The sequence below is a fragment of the Xenopus laevis genome, chromosome 2L (genome assembly GCF_017654675.1).
Source record: "Xenopus laevis strain J_2021 chromosome 2L, Xenopus_laevis_v10.1, whole genome shotgun sequence".
Classification (NCBI taxonomy): Eukaryota; Metazoa; Chordata; class Amphibia; order Anura; family Pipidae; genus Xenopus; species Xenopus laevis.
This window is the reverse complement of record NC_054373.1, coordinates 26,378,123-26,396,599: the sequence shown is the minus strand read 5'-3', so window position 1 is coordinate 26,396,599 and position 18,477 is coordinate 26,378,123. Positions and strand designations below refer to the sequence as shown.

At 37.5% G+C, this 18,477-nt stretch overlaps 1 long non-coding RNA gene across 1 annotated transcript in view; it reads right to left on the bottom strand.

Annotated features, from left to right (window-relative positions):
- Positions 1 to 18,250, bottom strand: part of LOC108707907 — a 231,261-nt gene extending 213,011 nt beyond the window's left edge. Inside the window, exon 1 of the long non-coding RNA XR_001934348.2 lies at positions 17,793 to 18,250. This is a non-coding gene — a long non-coding RNA (uncharacterized LOC108707907). The remainder of the gene's footprint in view (positions 1 to 17,792) is intronic.
- Positions 18,251 to 18,477: the final 227 nt, after the last annotated feature.

Genomic DNA, 18,477 nt, shown 5'->3' with positions numbered 1-18,477 from the left:
TGAAGCCAATGGCCATTTTTTCGTGTGACAAATTTTTTATGTGTGCAGCAATTTTTCTCGCTCCTAATGCATTTAAGTCAATGGGCGTTTTTTCTTATGGCGACTTTTTTTCTCCAAATGCATTAAAGTCAATGGGCGTTTTTTTCTTATGGCGACTTTTTTTCCCCAAATGCATTAAAGACAATGGTGGTTTTTCTTATGGCGACTTTTTTGTCCTAATGCATTAAAGTCAATGGGTGTTTTTTCTTATGGCGACTTTTTTCTCCAAATGCATTCAAGACAATGGTGGTTTTTCTTATGGCAACTTTTTTGTCCTAATGTATTAAAGTCAATGGGTGTTTTTTCTTATGGCGACTTTTTTTTCTTCAAATGCATTAAAGTCAATAGACGTTTTTTGTTATGGTGACTTTTTTTCGCCAAATGCATTAAAGTCAATGAGCATTTTTTCTTATGGCAACTTTTTCTCCAAATGCAGTAGTCAATGGGTGTTTTTTCTTATGGGTGTTTTATCGCGGCTAATTTTCAGCAGCAAATTTTCGGTGCAGTTTCGTGAAAGCGTTCGCACATGGCGAAATTTGGAATTTCACAGCGAATCCATGGGTGCAAATAAATTGCTCATCACTAGATGGAAAATTTAAACTTTGGGATTGTTTTCTCATGAAAAAAAAGGCTCTTACAAGGGGACATGATACGGGACCTTATAGATACATAGCAGGGGATCTATTTAACTTGTGCTGCTTCTTACAAGACAAATACAATTTGCCTCCTCCAGTACCCCATTTATTTTTGTCTTGGAATAGGGTGCAAAGATCTGGCCACAATATTACATTGTGAGATATAATTATTGGGGCTTTTGAACATTGAACATTTTAGTAACTTCCGAAATTGAGAAGAAATTGTGAGCCCTTCTCTTAACTGTGTGACTTTGTAATTGTCCCAGCTATAAAAATCATTGACTGGTTTAAGAAGAGAATTTTTTTCTACTGTATAATTAAAACTAGAGTGAGCCATGATTATTTCTCACAGGGAAATTCAATAACAATGATTTTACACATGGATCACTCAGCAAACAAAAATCTGCAGTGTTCCCTTAGAGACCCACTGTGTGTACATGATACAACGATGCTTTAGTTGTGTGCAGATCTGGGCACATCAATCTGAGTAAAACTAAATATGCAACTGAATGTCTTTTTTTTCAGGCAGAATACATAGAAGTAAAGCTGCTTTAGGTTAAAACAAAACTTCAGTGGAGTATTATTTGCTCCTTGGGATAATTGTAGCTAAGATTAGATTGCATAACTAATAACAAATGAGAACAAATATAAAACAAATTGCCACATGCAGTATATGGTTCCCGTTATATGTCCAATACATGCACCTCGATTTAAAAATGCAGCAGGAAAGTTGATAAGAGATGTTAAATATAAACAGGGCCCCTTTTGAATGTTGCTCTAATAGCATTGTGGAGGCCTATTTATCAAAGGTCGGATTTTAGTGGTTTTAGAGGTTTTTGAAATTACGACTAAACTCACAAACTTTTAGAGGTAATTTATCAAAGTCCGAATTTATCTCAATATTTTCTGCTACAAACTCCGATCAAAGCCGCTCTGGATTTTTACGCTTATTTATTATTTTCATTCTTTTAAAAAATCAGAATTTCACAATTTTTTCTGATTTTTTTCATCCGATTTTCACCAATTTCATGATTATTTTGGAATTTTCACCCGAAAACTCCAAAAACTTCGGGGTATTGCACGAAACCCAGCGCACATCAGAAAATCATTGGGATGTCTTCCATTGACATACAGTATGCAACCTCGACAGGTCTGAGATGCCGGATTTTCAGATGCTGACTTTTCCATCCTCAGGGTTTAATAAATTCTGAAAAATGTGTGACTTTTTAAAAGTCTGATTTTATAAAAATAAACTAAAGTTTAGTAAATAACCCCCTAAATGTCTGAACTGATTTAAAACGGTCCAGTAGGATGAGTGCAGCTCCCATTGACTTCCATAGGACCTTGACAACTTTTACCTGGTGAAGTATTGTATTTGTGGTTTTAGTAGCACTTAAGTGTTGCACCTTAAGTATCTGTTGAAAAATGTCTGCACTGCTTGTGGCAGACAAATATATATTGCAATTTTTAACCTATGATCCCATTTTTATTCTGTAATGCTTGTTTGATAAATTATTGTAAGACCCTTGTTTGATATCATTAAAGAGTGTGGTGGACCTGTATCAATAAATGATGATGATTTGAAGGAATGTTACAATGTAAAAATGAGTATCTGAATAAAAAAACCTACCCAGTAACCAGCGGTCCCTTCCTTTTATCCGGTGTTCCCGACATATTACAGAATGACCACATGTAACCCCCCACTTGTTTTATAATTGGCAGTACCAGCCAGGACCCTCTTCCAATCACAGCAACTGCCACAATCCAAAAAATCAAACAATTTTCATAAATTCTAATTTTCTGTAGTCACTATAGTTTGTTCTAGGGTCCTTATTTTAAATATTATATTTTGACCATCTGATTTTCCAGGTTCCATAAAAAGGCTAAATGTACAATTAGGGACTGACTACTTCCAGGTGTCCTTGCAAGCTAGAGTTCCTTGCAAGTAAATTTGAGTTTGGTTCTTTGCTGTTAAGATTTTTGGTTACAGTATTTAAAACTATTTTCAAACAACAGCTGCACAGGTCACCTGAGGGGCTAGTGATGGGCAAATCTGACCTGTTTCACTTCACCGAAAATTCATGAAAAACATCGAAAATTCTACTCAAGCTACTACATCATGTACAGATAGACCCAAAGGGCTGAACGTTGGGTCTATCCTATTTGTAGGATCATGTTGGAATGACATAACACAGGAGACAAGTCGGATTTAGTTGCAGTCGTCCAAATATAATGGGATTAAATGAAAAGTTGCAGGTAAAAACTACTCATGATAACACTGTCGGATAGAAACGCAACTTTCTGCATTCACATCCGTGTCGTGTTGGATGGAACATAGTTTTTACCTGTGACTTTTCCTTCACTTCATTATATTTGGACGACTGTGACTACACCCGACTACATCTGTTATGTCATTCTGACACGGTCTGATTAAAGACACCGATTGAGTTCAGACCTAACTCTTATTACCCCTAACAAGCTCTTATTAACAAGGTTTCCTTGCTCTGCCTAAGACCTCCTAAGATAAATTATCCTTCTTTCATTATAGAGCTTATAAGGAAAGATGCAATGTAATGTATAAAGGCTGGAGTGAGCAGATGTATAACATAATAGCCAGAACACTACTTCCTGCTTTGCCGTTCTCTTGGTTTCGACTGATTGTTACCAGGCAGTAAACAAACAGTGACTTGAGGGGGGGCACATGGGTCATATCCATTTGCTCTTGAATCTGAGCTGAATGCTAAGGATCAATTGCAAACTCACTGAACAGTTATGTCCCATGTGGCCCCCCTTCAAGTCGATGATTAACTCAGAGTTAGAGAGCTAAAAAGCAGGAAGTTGTGTTCTGGCTATTATGTTACACATCCAGTCACTCCAGCCTTTACACATTAAATTTTTGGATAACTAACTATATTAGAAACATTTATTTTGGCCTACCTATTTACAAAGTTTTTATTTTTACACTGAACTATTCCTGTAAATTTTCATATGTATCTATATATTCTTGTCACACTGGTCAGAATTACATGCAAACTGGTAAACAGACTAGTTATGTGTATTAGGCCTTAAAGATAATCATGAACAACCATAAGTTTATGACAAACTTTCAGCTGTGATGTACCGTGTCATATGTAATTTACAAAATAGCATTTAAGATATAAAAACATAAAAAAAGAGAAAACAAAGTGAAGAAAAGGAAAAAACAAGCCAAATTAATTAATTACCTTTGTAGGATACAGTGATGTTACATTGCTCTACCTGTTCTAGTAAACCAAAAGCCCCTATAGGTATTATGTTTAATATTGCCTCGAGACCTTCGTTAGAAAGTAAGCAAGTGATTAGAAAGTGTGCCCTGAAATGTGTATTCAATCCATGGTTGCCAAATTTGACAAAATGTGTGATGTTTATCTTGTTAAATATTGTTCAACTTTTCATTGTAGAAAATCCAATCTGTTTTAGCTTTCACTAGAGGATGAGTTCTAAGACTAAGAAATCACTTGTAGGGCTGCTAGAAATAAATTCTTAAGCAACCATTCTTGTTTTATGGATACTCCCTCAGGGACAGCCCCTAGAAGGGCCACACAGAGATCTTGTCTTAGCTTAATATGTAGGATAAAGAATATTAAGTTGTGCAGTCTTATCCCAAAAGCAAACACCTTGGGGACAGGTCCACCATATGTGGACCATCGTCCCTAGGGAAGTACAATCCCTGAAAGAGTTTGCACCCGGGTAGATCTTAGCTATTCAAGAGGGGTACAAGAAAAATAGAACCTTATATCTTGCTACCAGCAAAATTGTATTTAAAGAGCTACTTTTAAGGTTATCCCATTTTTGAGATCATTTTTTTTCTTTCAATTTTTTTACCAACATCTAATTCCTGGGATTTAATATATTTTAACTCTGTTATACGTTCAGGTGTGCTGAAGTATTTGTATAACATCAAGATTGCACCTAATGGCACTGTACCAACCTTACAATGGCTCTAGTAAAAGGTTGATAATATGTCATGAGCGTCAGAGGAAGAACATCAAGCAGAAATAAAGTGTAAGATTTGATGGGCCCTGAACCTTTTATTTAGAGGGGGAGATAAAGTCTCTATTAAAGCCTCCAGTATGCACCTTTGGAGGTCAGTAATATTTGTACTTAAGTAAATCCTTTCAGTTTTCGCCATGCAAATTGAGATTGAGAGATACCCAGAGGGAATTTAGGGTTCCTCGGTATAGGAGTAGCTGGGGTTTAGACAGAAGCTAAATGGAATTTAAATGTCACCAAATTCCAAATACTCATTAAATTAGAGGAAACAATCACTACTGTTCAAGTTTCTCATCACCTTTGGAATCCACTGATATGAAGAAGGGGAGGTATAAAAAGTCCATCCATAGTGGTGGCATATTATTGTTGTGGAGCAAGGGTTGCTCTGTCAATTGAGCTGCCCTATCTATAGTAGTTTCAGCAATTAAGTAAGCCTGATCCTCCATACAAGGTGGAACGATACAAGACAGATTTGCTCAGAACTCAGAGGATTCCTTTAAATTTCACAATAAAGTCTTCTTGTAAAATCTATAGAATTCATTGCATAAACATTCTGCTCGAATGGACAAAATATTTAAATGCATCCTCTATCCACATTCTTATTCCCATCAATATATATATAACACAATCTACTATATATCTTGAATCCAAGGAAAATGTTCTATAAAATAGTACTGTTTAGACATTCTTGTCAAAATGTTGGGAATTGAACAATCTCCATTTCTTCTGTCAGCCTGTCAATTGACTGACATATTGGTATATAATAATGCCTCGGAAAACAGGCACATGAGAAACCTCCATGTAATAAAATACAGAAACAGGTTCCATGTACCCTAAGGCTAAGTGTTACCTGATACAAAGTAGACAAACACTATCTATTATTTAACCAAGATATTTTGAATACTAGATTATTCTGTAAAAATATTGTATCGTCCTAGTTCAGGGACCAAAATCAATGATTGACAATCTTGGTAAAGCATTCTACATTGTCTTGGTGCTGTATAAATAAAGGATATTATTATATTGATAAACGATTTCTTGTGAAATGCACTCCACAGAGCAATGTTCCTATATCTGGACTTATGGTGCACCTCTTTAATGAATCCCATTATCCAGAAAGCTTCAAATTACAGAATGGCCATCTCTCATAGACTACATTTAATCCAGATAATCCAATTTTTTAAAAACGATTTCCTTATTCTCTGTAATAATAAAACAGTACCTTGTACTTGATCCCAACTAAGATATAATTAATCCGTATTGGAAGCAAAACCAGCCTATTGGGTTTATTCATTGTTTAAAATATTTTTTAATAGACAAAGTACGAAGATCTACATTACAAAAATATATTTTAGCCAGAAAACCATAGGTCCTGAGCATTCTGGATAACAGATCCCATACCTGTATTCGTTACAGTGCAACCTAACTGTATGGATGAAATATGGAACTTATTATAATGCCTGTATTTTTTTCCGATACTGATATGATTTGGTAAGACAGAAAATACATCTAAAGGTAAAACTTGCCAACTGATCATATTTATACATAGTCACTGTATAGTTACACTGTAGTGAAGCTTTGATCCAAAATGCACTATTATTGAAACCTTAATTTATCATGGACCTCTTAAAATGGACTAAATGGACAACTGTTTTGGGGATGTGGGAGAAGCAACTTGGGTCTTTCCATACATGGCAACACATATCTAATGAAGGGAAGATTGTCCCCCAAAATGTTACTTAGTCTTTTTATGTGGCTAGTAAAACCAAATTTTCCATGTTCTAATTTTACGTTTTCCTTCATTTCACTCTGTTATTTTTTGGCTCCACCAAAATAGAATATATAATGCATTTCCCGGATTTTACATTTTCCCGGTTTTACACCATTTTTTCTGTCCCCCCGTAAAACATAAAATGGGGGTTCTACTGAAAACGGTATAGGGCCAAATTGCATCATCTAGTGTGTGTGACTTGTTTTTTTTAACAAGTTGTTTGTAATTGATGCTACACCAGGCATGTAGGGAGATTACACAGCATGTGTAAATTGTGTTTCATAGTTATGTACCTCTGCAACCCACTCTAGCACTTCATCAGTTATAGTATATTCAGGATGGTGCACACATTGATTTAAACCAAGGAAAGTGTTTATTGAGCAAACAAAGTTAAGGTGATAAGGACTAACAGGGGCCAAAGAGGGTATCATTGACCTTAGCCAACAAACTATTGCTTTGTGAGGCTACATGGTTATTGTTACTTTTTCTTACTTATCCGTCTACTCAGGACTTCTCATTTTCATATTCCAGTCTCGCATTCAAGCCACTGCCTGGCTGCTAGGGTAATATGGACTCAAGTAACTAGATAACTGATGAAATCCCAAACTGGCAAAAATATTAAAATAGTAAAAGAAAACACAATTTGTCTCAGAATATCAATCTATAGATCATACTAAAAGTTAATTTAGGTGAAAAAGTCCTTTAAAGGAGAAGGAAATGTCCAGTGCATGGGTGGAGCCAAATGTTAGGGCAACCCCCTCCCCAAGAAATATAATGACTTACACTGGCCCAGGGGTACCAGGTAAGTCATTACAGTCCTTGGGAGGAGTGCCCTAACATTTGGCACTCCCCTTGTATTGGAACTTTCAATCTCCTTTATTAACAAATATTGTAATTCTTGACAAAAATCACTGAAAATATGTAACTATCATACCTGTTTAATTCTGCAAGGTTGTCTATATAACATAATAATTTAATATCCTTGGCAAATGCAAAATAAACTCATAAAAAGACACATTTGATATTCATCTAGCCATAACATATGCCATTAACTATAATGTGTTTTGTCTCTAATGTCTGAAATTATTTTCAACTCTAATGTAAACACTTTAATTAGATAATTTCTAAGAAACAATTTTAGTAAAGAAGTATTTAAAGTTCAGGTTCACTGAGGAAACTGAGGAGTGATAGTAATGAGTTTTAGAGATGGGAGGCCCACTGGTGGCTTTAATAATCAGTTAAAGGACCAGTAACATCAAAAAAAATTGAAATTCGTTAGTATACATCGAAAAAAACCATCAAGACAAATTAAACTTCAAACTTTAAAATCGCAGTCTTGCACTCCTTTTCAGAAAGTTATCGGGCGATCAATCGTACGCCATTCGATTTCTCCTCCCTGCCTTCCTTATAGGAGATAGCCATGGAGGAGAAATCGAGTGCCGCATCATTGGAATCGTCACTGTGTCGCCTTTTCTGAAGAGGATTGGAAGCAGTGTTTCGGTAAGTTATTTCTTAATAAAGGCTGTGCGACTTTAACCTTTAATTTGTCTTGGAGTTTTTTTTCCATGTATACTAACAAATTTTTTAAAACTTTTTTTGATGTTACTGGTCCTTTAAGTTAGGGTTTGCAGTACAGGTATGGGACTTGTTATCCAGAATGCTCAAGACCTGGGGTTTTCCAAATAACAGATCTTTCTGTAGTTTGGATCTTTACACCTTAAGTCTACTCGAAAATCATGTCAACATTAAATAACCCCAATAGGCTGGTTTTGCTTCCAATAAGGATTAATTATGTCTTAGTTTGGATCAAGTCAACAAGTTACTGTTTTATTATTACAGTGAAAAAGGTCGAATTTGAATCGAGTTTGGACTATTCCCAATTCGAATGTGAGTTTTGGCCAAAAAATACAATTTGAAAATTTGAATACCCTTAATAAATCTGCCCCTAAATGTAACTATTGAACTTAGCAAAATACCATGTCCTGTGTTTGGGATCTGTATACGGGGTCTGCATTTTTTTAATTTATTCTGTAATATAAAACAGTACCTTGTACTTGATGTTGTTATATGAATCCAAACTGGTTGCAAAACATTCCTATTGGTCTATTTAATGTTTAAATTAGTTTTAAGGTATAAAGATCCAAATTATGGAGATCACTTATCCAGAAAACCCTAGGACCAAAGTATTCCAGATAACAGACATTATACCTGTATAAACTAACACTGATTTATGTGTCCATTGTGGTGTTATTATTTTACATACATGTCCAACTAAATGACCTATAGGAAAGCTCTGGCAGGGAAGTGAGCCTGCGACAAGACAAATGCACTCTTTATAAATAAACATATAACTGCCATTAAGAAATGTAGAATGATAAATATCTGACACACCTTCATGCCTGGTGACTTCTATGACTGCATCTGACACAGTTTTCTTATTCCTAAGAGGACATGCTGAGCACTGCATTTTATTACTGTACCTACAGCTTCTATTTAGGGAAAATGCTTACTTGGCAATTTTCTGTGAAAAGAAGTTAATGTAAATAGGTTTTATAATAAAATGTTTTTACATACTGTACATCTCAGGGGCCCATTTATTAAACCTCAAATTTATCAGGTCCAGGTTTTTAAGGGGAAAATTAAATTTTTTTCATGGAAAAATAATCACATTTTTAGAGATTTATTATACCCCAAAGCTGCTAAAAATCCGAATCTGAAAATACTCCATCTGAAACAAGATCGAGGTCATGTAGAAGCCAAAGGCAGCTGTCCCTGAAGTTGTTTTTTGACATTGTGAGCTGCGCTGGATAATCCGATAAAGTCTGTGTTTTCATCCGATAATCTGATAAAATTGAGTTTTTGAAGTGACAATTCGATAAAGTCCAGTTTTTGAACATCAATAGTACAATTCAAATTGATGCTCGATTAGTTGAGAAGAATTATTGATAAATGAGTTCAATTTGTGGATGGGCGTTTGGTCGACTTTGATTTAATAAAAAAATGAAATCTAGTAAATTTAGTAAATTAGGTAAATAACCCCCTAAAAGTGTTATAAGTTAGGAATACATATGTAAATAGGGGTAATTTATAATGCCCCACACAGTGTGCAAAGTGCAAAAAAAGGCCATAATACCCTTTGGTGTGCTTTCAATCTCATGTTGGAGACATGAGGGGCACATTTACTAAAGGAAGAATTGTGGATGTTTAGAGAAAATTCTCCAAAAAAACAATTGGCCACAACATCATCTATTTACTAAATGGCAAAGAGGACAATTCACAAGAGAAAAAGCTCCGCCCTAGAGAACTTTCACACCATTCTGCCAGTGAATTTCCACAAAAATCCAGTAATCTATCAATGTGGGAATGCTACCCTTTTTGCAAAAGTGTATTCCTCCAGGTTCAGGCTGCCATTATAAAGATAGAGCAGCCACTTTTAAATCACAATCAACATTGCCCTTTCCATGCTACTTTGCTCCATAGCGAAAATTCTCTAGCGAAAATTCGTCACAGAAAATTCTCTAAAGAGTTTTCCATACTGCAATTGTATGGGGGAAAAAACTGTCAATTTTTTGCCAGTATAATTCTCAATTCTCTTGAAAAAGTGAACTTGCCATTCTTAGTAAATATGGAGATGTGTTGTGAAAATACACCTGGCAACGTGAGGCGAACTGTGGAGATGTTAGGCGATGAGAAAATTTACACTTTAGTAAGGGGCCGATTCACTAACTTCGAGTGAAGGATTCGAAGTAAAAAAACTTTGAATTTCGAAGTGTTTTTTGGGCTACTTCGACCATCGAATGGGCTACTACGACCTTCAACTACGACTTCAAATCGAACTATTCGAACTAAAAATCGTTCGACCATTCGACCATTCGATAGTCGAAGTACTGTCTCTTTAAGAAAAAACTTTGACCCCCCCTAGTTCGCCATCTAAAAGCTACCAAACTCAATGTTAGCCTATGGGGAAGGTCCCCATAGGCTTGGCTAACTTTTTTTGATCGAAGGATATTCGATCTATGATATGGTGTAGCCCTTCCTCACTTGACAACTAACCCTCTCAAAAATGTTTCCTTCCATGAACATATTTTAATTTGGAAATTTTATTAAGTAAGAAAAAAACACTCAGATCCTGGTTTTAGGTTATCATGCAATAAAAGACAGTTTTATTATTCTTTTTGAAGAAATAACTGTCCCTTAAAATTTGTGTTCTGCAGTAGTTGGGTTGGCGTAGGTGTATTTATAGATGGTGCTGCCCTAGACAATTTATGGAAGAATCCAAATATTCTTGCACTATTCTGCATCACACAGCTTGCAGGGTAAAAAATAATACCCTCTATGTTCTCTTATGGCCCCCTAAGAATGCTGTCCTTGGTCTGCCCAGTTTTGACCTTCATGGTAAAAATTCCAGAGCTGGCAACAAGAGACCAGCAAATGAATTCACAGAATTTCTGCACTTTCCAGCTTTAAGATTATTCTGCTGCACCAGTCACAGGTTACTAAACGTAGTTACTTTAGGGATTCTATCTAGTTCTACCACTTGCCCAGTTAATGATATCATATGTCTGGTTCTGCCTTAATGAATGAACCTATTCACATAAAAAAAGAAAAGAGAGAAATTGCTATTTTATCCGCAGAACAGCTGTGACAACAAAGCGAATACAAGTGATGTTTGTTTTGGCGTTTCACTGAGAAAGAAATATTTGTTTAATTGAACCAAGTAAGTTAAGTTTGCTCATCTTCCAGAGCAACACACACACAGAAGACAATATGCCTGCAAAAATGAAATATTGGACACATATATGGACATCTACATGTATTTATTGGTATGGTGATTCAGGTTGATGTTAATAGTTTTAAAGGTACAGGTATAGGATCCCTTATCCGGAAATCCGATATCCAGAAAGCTCCGAATTACGGAATAGCTGTCTCCCACAGACTCCATTTTATCCAAATAATCCAAATTTTTAAAAATGATTTCCTTTTTCTCTGTAATAATAAAACAGTACCTTGTACTTGATCCCAACTAAGATATAATTAATCCTTATTGGAAGCAAAACCAGCCTATTGGGTTTATTTAATGTTTAAATGAATTTCTAGTAGACATAAGGCATGAAGACCCAAATTACGGAAAGATCCGTTATCCGGAAAACCCCAGGTCCCGAGCATTCTGGATAACAGGTCCCATACCTGTATCTGTAAATGTAATTCAGATGGAAAGCAGCATTATGGGGCTCAAGTACTCATGTGCAAATGCAAAGAGATAACATGGATTCAAAATTGAGTGCATTTTACTTACACCTATACCAGGGGCGCTCTGCCAATGAGGCAAGTTGAGGCATTCACCTCAGGCGGCAGCGCCCCCTGGTTGCCGCTCCTGGTAACTAACAGACGAATTTCAGGTTTTGAACCCGGAAATTCGGCTCTTCTAGTGCAGAGAGCGCAATTGCGCCCTCTGCACAAGCGACATGGACCCCCCATCCGGCGCTGAAGGTGAGTGCCGTGGGGGAGGCGGGGGCCGAAAAAACAAAGGCCGCCTCGGGCGGAAATTGGGAAGGGTCGCCCCTGACCTATAAGTGTGCAAGTGGGTCCACTCAGCCTACTCTAAAGCAAGTACTGTATGTGCATGAACCCAAGGGGACCCTAGAAATTGAGACCATATACTATAATTCCAGGGTTCCCTTACCAGATTGCTTCTGGTCTGTTGTATACTATTCCCTCCGCCCCTCTAAAGAAGCCGTACAGTTATGTCTAGGGGAGCCACCTATTTTGTATAGGAAAAACAGGCAGGGTGCAGGCCGGGTGACATCGGGGGGGCCAAGAAAAATAATAAAACAACTGGCAAGTTTGTATAAAATGAATGAGAGTTATCTCATTAATTTTTTTTATTCATTCATTTTCCCAGTTTATTAAAACATTTAAGATTTTCAGTCCCCTGAATGAAAACGAAGGGAGCAATTAGATTTTCAGACTTGTAACTTTTATCCAGCACAACTACTCGAGTTCCATTCTTAAGATAGCGCCCAAAGAAAGAAAAAATGGTGGTGTAAAAAAAGTTGCACATGTTTTGTCACTTTATTTCTATATGCAGTATTTTCCCCCTGACTGCAGTGTCCCAGTTTACAACTACAACCCCATATTCCATTTGTGTGCTCTGGAGTTAGAATCACAATGTGCATGTACTGGTATGCCTCCTAAACCAACCTTCCCCCCCCCACAAAGGCCTGGGCCTAGGGCAGCAACATTTTAGGGGCGGCATGCCACCCAACGACATCCTAAGGAGCACTGGGGACTCAAAGCTCAAGGAGAGTGCATGCGCTAAGAGGGCAACGCTAAGATCATGTGGCCTCGGGAGGGCAAGCACGCACAAAGCTCCCACCGCAGAGACCATGCAGCCTCGGGTGTCGCTTCATGAAATTTGGCCCTGCCAGGAATGTAAAGTCTTTGATTTTTAACACATGATTGGAGTAAGAGGCACTTTTTATTATTTTACAGTCCCTATGACTGGAAAGCACCTAAGTCTTGGTACATGTGTTTAAGTTACCCATAGAGTTAGTGGCGACTATCTGTTAGCTTTGATATAGCAACTGGGGTTCTTCTTCTTCTTTGGCCTCCATCCTTTGACCAAGGTGTATTTGTGTTGGGGAAACAGATATCAACAAGGCCCAGTAATGACTGAGTCCTGTCCTAGAGGAACAATTTATCTAGAGAAGTAGAGAACAAGAGACCCTTTATCAGTTAAATGGCTGGTACATTCTAGGAACTTAATATAGTGAGACATACTGTAGATAGAAATAGAGAAATACATAGCAGCCTTGTGCTTCACCAAAGGATTGATAGCTGGAAGTAACTCTCTCTCAAACAACAACTTAGTCATACTAGTTAAAAGTGAATGGAACTTTACTTTCTAATGGAGAGGCAGAGAAGGTACGTGTCTGGTGCCCCCTCCCAGCTTTGTGCCCTAGGCACATGCCTACTCTGCCTACCCCTAGTTCTCGCCCTGGTCAGTTTAAAATCTCCCACATTCACATTTGCAAACAGAGACCAATATGGTGGTTCTACTTGCACACTAGTATAAACAGAAAGCAAAGTTGACCACATACAGATCACAGTGGCTGATAAAACCTCCTGTGTTAGCAAACTGACTATAATTGGGTTGCTTAGGCTGAGGGAGAAGCACAGAAAGTGATATGTGGCTGGATCAATCCAAAGAAAAAAATTATTGCACCATCTTACTTTAAAGGGCATGTAAAAACAAAAAAATAAAATCCCATTTTTACTTTAATGAAAAAGAACACTATCTCAGATATACTTTAATTAAAAAATGTGTACCATTTTAATAAGAAACCTGACTGTATGCAGTGAAATTCTCCCTTCATTTACTGCTGTGGATAGGAATTGTCAGATGGTCCCTAACTGCTGAGCAGGAAAACAATAATACTTATGTACAGCAGGGGGAGCCCCCGCCTTACTTCCCAGCCATGCAGAAAAGCAGCTTTGTTTATGATGATCCCTAAGCAGCCCAGACCACACTGAGCATGTGCACAGTCTTAGTCTTGCAAAGATGTTTAACAAAGTTACAAGATGATGACCCCCTGTAGCCAACTTTGAAAGCATAACTTATTTGTTTGATTAGGCGTGTGGGGCAGTAAGTTCATGTTTATATTTAATATACAAAATACAGCATTTCTAGCCTTATTCTATTTTAGACTTTACATGCCCTTTAAGGGTTTACAAGGATATCTCAAAAAATCAGTACATGTACAGCAAGGTCTATAAAGAGATTCCTGTAACCATATTACAACACACCCATGTGAGTTTCAGCAAGACAAACGGTTGCTCTAACCAATGACAGGTCCGTTACTTAATTTTTTCCCCTGATTTGTGTTGCAACTTCATGCATTCCAAATTGTCCCATTGCCAGACTTTCCCAGTACAGACAGATTAAGTGAATGAGCCGGGGCTGTAACCATTGTGACTTCCTAGAAAGCAGAGAGATATGAGACAAGCCCACAAATACGTGTTTAGCTGTAGAGCAATGTAGCGGCTTACAAAGAATGTATACATTTGAAACTGATTATGTGGATGAATGTCCTGAATCTTTTCACCGGCTTTGGAAACTTGTACAAAGCATTTAGTAAGGGCAACAGTGACAGGAACCATCTGCCGCATATAGAAAGTTATTTTCTGCACATATGGTTCTAAACTTTTCAGATGCAATCATTTTTTTTATCTTTTATTACCTGTATTTTACAGCAAAAAAAATGTAATACAAAAAAACATGTGCAGTGCAGAGGTGTTAAACGTATAATACTCTTTATTCTGAGTTATAAAACTACAATAGAAATGCTTCTTATCCGGGAATTAGTTGAACCTAGTAAATACGAACTTCAACAAAGCATAATGTTTATAGAGGAAAAATTGACTGGGTCTAAAGGGGGCATTAAATTAAAATTAAAGTGGTGGTGGCGCTCTCCAGTTTCAGTGTAGGAATGTATCAGAATAATATTCAAGGCTCTGTGCCTAAAGTTGAAATCCAAATCCTGCCAGTAGGGATGGGCGAATTTAACCCGTTTTGCTTTGCCAAAAATCGGCAAAAATTCGCTGTAATGCAGTAAAGTCTATGGACGACAATTTTTTTCTGATGTGCGGTGAATTTTTTTTGACGCGCGTCATTCTTTTTGACACGCCACATTTTTTTCTCGCATAGAAGACTATGGGTGTCATTTCCATGGAAAAACACAGTGAAAAAATTTGCTCATCCCTTCCTGGCAGTATTTGACAGTTGGTATGATGCTGAATGCAGCACAACAACGTTTCAATGGCTAAAGGTGGATGAGTGACCACAATGGTAAATACTACTGCCTTGTACCACTGGGGTCAGTGCCATGAAATTAGGGAGCAAGGTCCCCCAGCAAAATAAATTATTCAGGCCCCCACCACATGGAGACAGTAGTGGCTTGCACCCGTAACAGCTCCTCCTCTGCACATGTTCATTGGGGTCATGGCAACTTCTGTATGTTGATTACGCCACTGACTGGGTTCCTTAGTTTGATTCCAGCCAGGCATTATCTACCAGGAGTCTGTATGTTCTCTATGTTTCTGGGTGGGCTTCTGCTGGCTACTCCTGAGATTTCCTCCCATATGCCAAAACCATAAAAGAAGGTTAATTGGCTCCTTAGAAACGTTACCACAATATGTATATCTGATAGGGACCTTATACTGTAAGTGCAATAGGAAAAGAATAATAACCTATAAGTGCTAAGGTGTATTGCCTGGTGCTTATAGAGCTCTCGCTAAATCTGAGGGTTCCACCCATCATATGCATTAGAAGTTATTGATAAAGGATTCTTTATCCGGAGTTCTTGGAACCAAGGTCAAGCAATAAACTGATATAAAATATCCCTGACTGATTGAGCAGGAGTTCTAGAGTTAACCCCCCCCCATCTCCTCTGCTTCCTCCTCCCTTCAGTTCCGGGTCAGCAAGGAGAAAGGAGATGGGGAGGAAACCCAAAACCTGCTTCCAAATCCGACAAAAGCACAACCCCGCATTGGATTTTGACAGATGAAAGAGTGGGTTGATGACTTCCCAGAGTCCCAAATGAGTGCCCAGATACTGGGATTCCATTGATTGGGTTCCATTCTTGTATCAACTAATAAAACAGAGAAACAATCCAAAAGTCCATTGTGCCACACTCAGCACTAGCTTCTATATAGAATAAAAATGCAAGCTCTACATGCCTTTACATGCCTGGGTTTCAGTTCATTTGGACTGGGATAATTTACATTTCCTGCAGTTCTATTTGAAATTTCAGCCTTTTCCCCCAAACATTCACCCTGTATAAATGTAAGTACAGAATTTAACATTTTATATACTGTATTATGTCTTTTTTAAACTTTGGCCTCTCTGAATAAAATGGTATTCATTTCACAGAGAATTCTAGGTTGATTTTTTCAGGTTGCTTTTATATTTTATATTGATATTGAGTTGGCACAGACATGCGGATATTTGACTCATAGGGTATATCTATCAAAAACAGAAGTTAGAGATCCCCACAGTCTGCTAAAGTGAAATACCGCCTCTCTCCATTCATGTCTATGGGATTTTTAAAGGCATATTTATCAAAGGGTGAACTTTTACTTTCACCCTTTGATAAATATTCTTTTAAAAACCCCTTAGAAATGAATAGAGAGAGCGTTATTTCACTCTGGAGCATCTCCAACTTCATTTTTTGATAAATATACCCCATAAACATTCGCAGCTAAATTTATTGGTTGACTGCAAATCTAGCGAGGCTAATTACATAAACAATAACGACCAACGTGCTTTGGAATTCATTTTAGACATTATTGTAACACCTTTGTCAGCTGTGATCATTGGGAACAAGTGCAAAAATTCATGGATTTTGTTCTATAACTCGCTGGCAGCTGTTTAACTTATATATGTATATAGAAAGTTAACTTTGATACTTTTAAACCATTTTTGTAATTTCCATTTACAAGAAAATTGATTTTCTATTTCGATTTTATCAAATACGCTGGATAATGTGTGTTGAATCCCAGATTTCCTTTTTGTTCTGGATTAATGAGAATGGAAAACGGCACTACTGCTTTATTAAGATCTAAACTAAATCAAGAGAGTATTTTTCCCTATATGACAGAGGCACAAATGAGCAGCATGTTTCCTTAAGATTGAGCCTGGCCGATAAGGCTGAAGAAAGACATCTATTAAACATTTATCTCCTCCAAAGATAGAACAGAGGGAAACAGATACAGGACACTTCAAGACCCAATAATTATTCTTGGTTCAATAATAAAGTGTGCTTGCCCTTTCTAGAGTAAGACACTATTTCTATTAAATGTTTCAGCGCTTAAATGATTTTCCTAGATATTTTCATTTCAAACAGGGACAGGGATTCCTGATTCTTAGTGGTAGCAGATGAATCACAAAGGCCCTGACCCCTCGGACTGCAGAGAATTCCCACACAAAGATCTTTTTCATAATAAAGGCAGTCTGCATTTTATTCACCTAGAGACGCTGAAAGGGGACAATCCAGTACCATCCCCATTTATGAATGTTCAGTGAATTTCACCGGTATCATGGGTGAAGTGAAGTCTCTTTAGTGTAGTTCTCTATGGATTAATAACTTCCCAGCTGTGAGATGAGGCTGAACTATAACTTTCATGTCCCACCAACAGTTGATGTTTATCCGCAACTGAAGGGAGCTGCAGTTGTGCAACATCAGAAGGTCCAACGGTTGCCCACCCCTGAATTAAAATATTTATCTTTCTTAAGAAAAAAAAAATTCTGAACTTACCATGTGATCACTGAAGTATAGGGGATTGTCAGAGAGTGCTGCTCCATTCCAGATTTTTTCAGCAGTCGCTTTCCACAGTGCAGCTCAGAGGGGCGCACTGCTCCAAGAGATCTGGCTCATTCAATTTTAGTCTCTGTGTGTGTGTGTGTCTGTGTAGACGTACAGACACTTTTGCAGCAGTTGCTCAGACAGTTGTCACCCTGCTCGGTGATCACTGTTCCATAGGGGGGATGAGAAAAACTCTGTATTCCTTGTTACTGGTTAGGCTTCTCTTGTGGGTTGAGGACTGAGACAGAAAGCAGAGAAAGCTGCCGGCAGCTCCAGGAGAGACATAGAGAAGGAGAGAAGAAGAAACTGCGCATATTCTCAAGTCTCAGAAACTTCTTTTTTCTTGCCTGGCTCAGCTCAGCTCACCTCCTTCACAAAACTTTGGAATGTAAAAAAGGGAGGACTCAGAAAGGGGCCCCAGTCAGACAAGCCTTTCTTAATCAATTAGCTTGCAGGCATTACTTGTGACTTGTGACCCCACTTGTGACAGCAGAAGTGTGTGGAGAGAGTTCCCTTAAAACAATCAAAACCTGCTTTTTTTTTTTTTGCACTTTTTTTTTTACTGTATTTGATTGAGGCAACCCCCCTTTAAATAGCACAGCTGAAAAACATCATCATCATCATTGTGTATTTATAT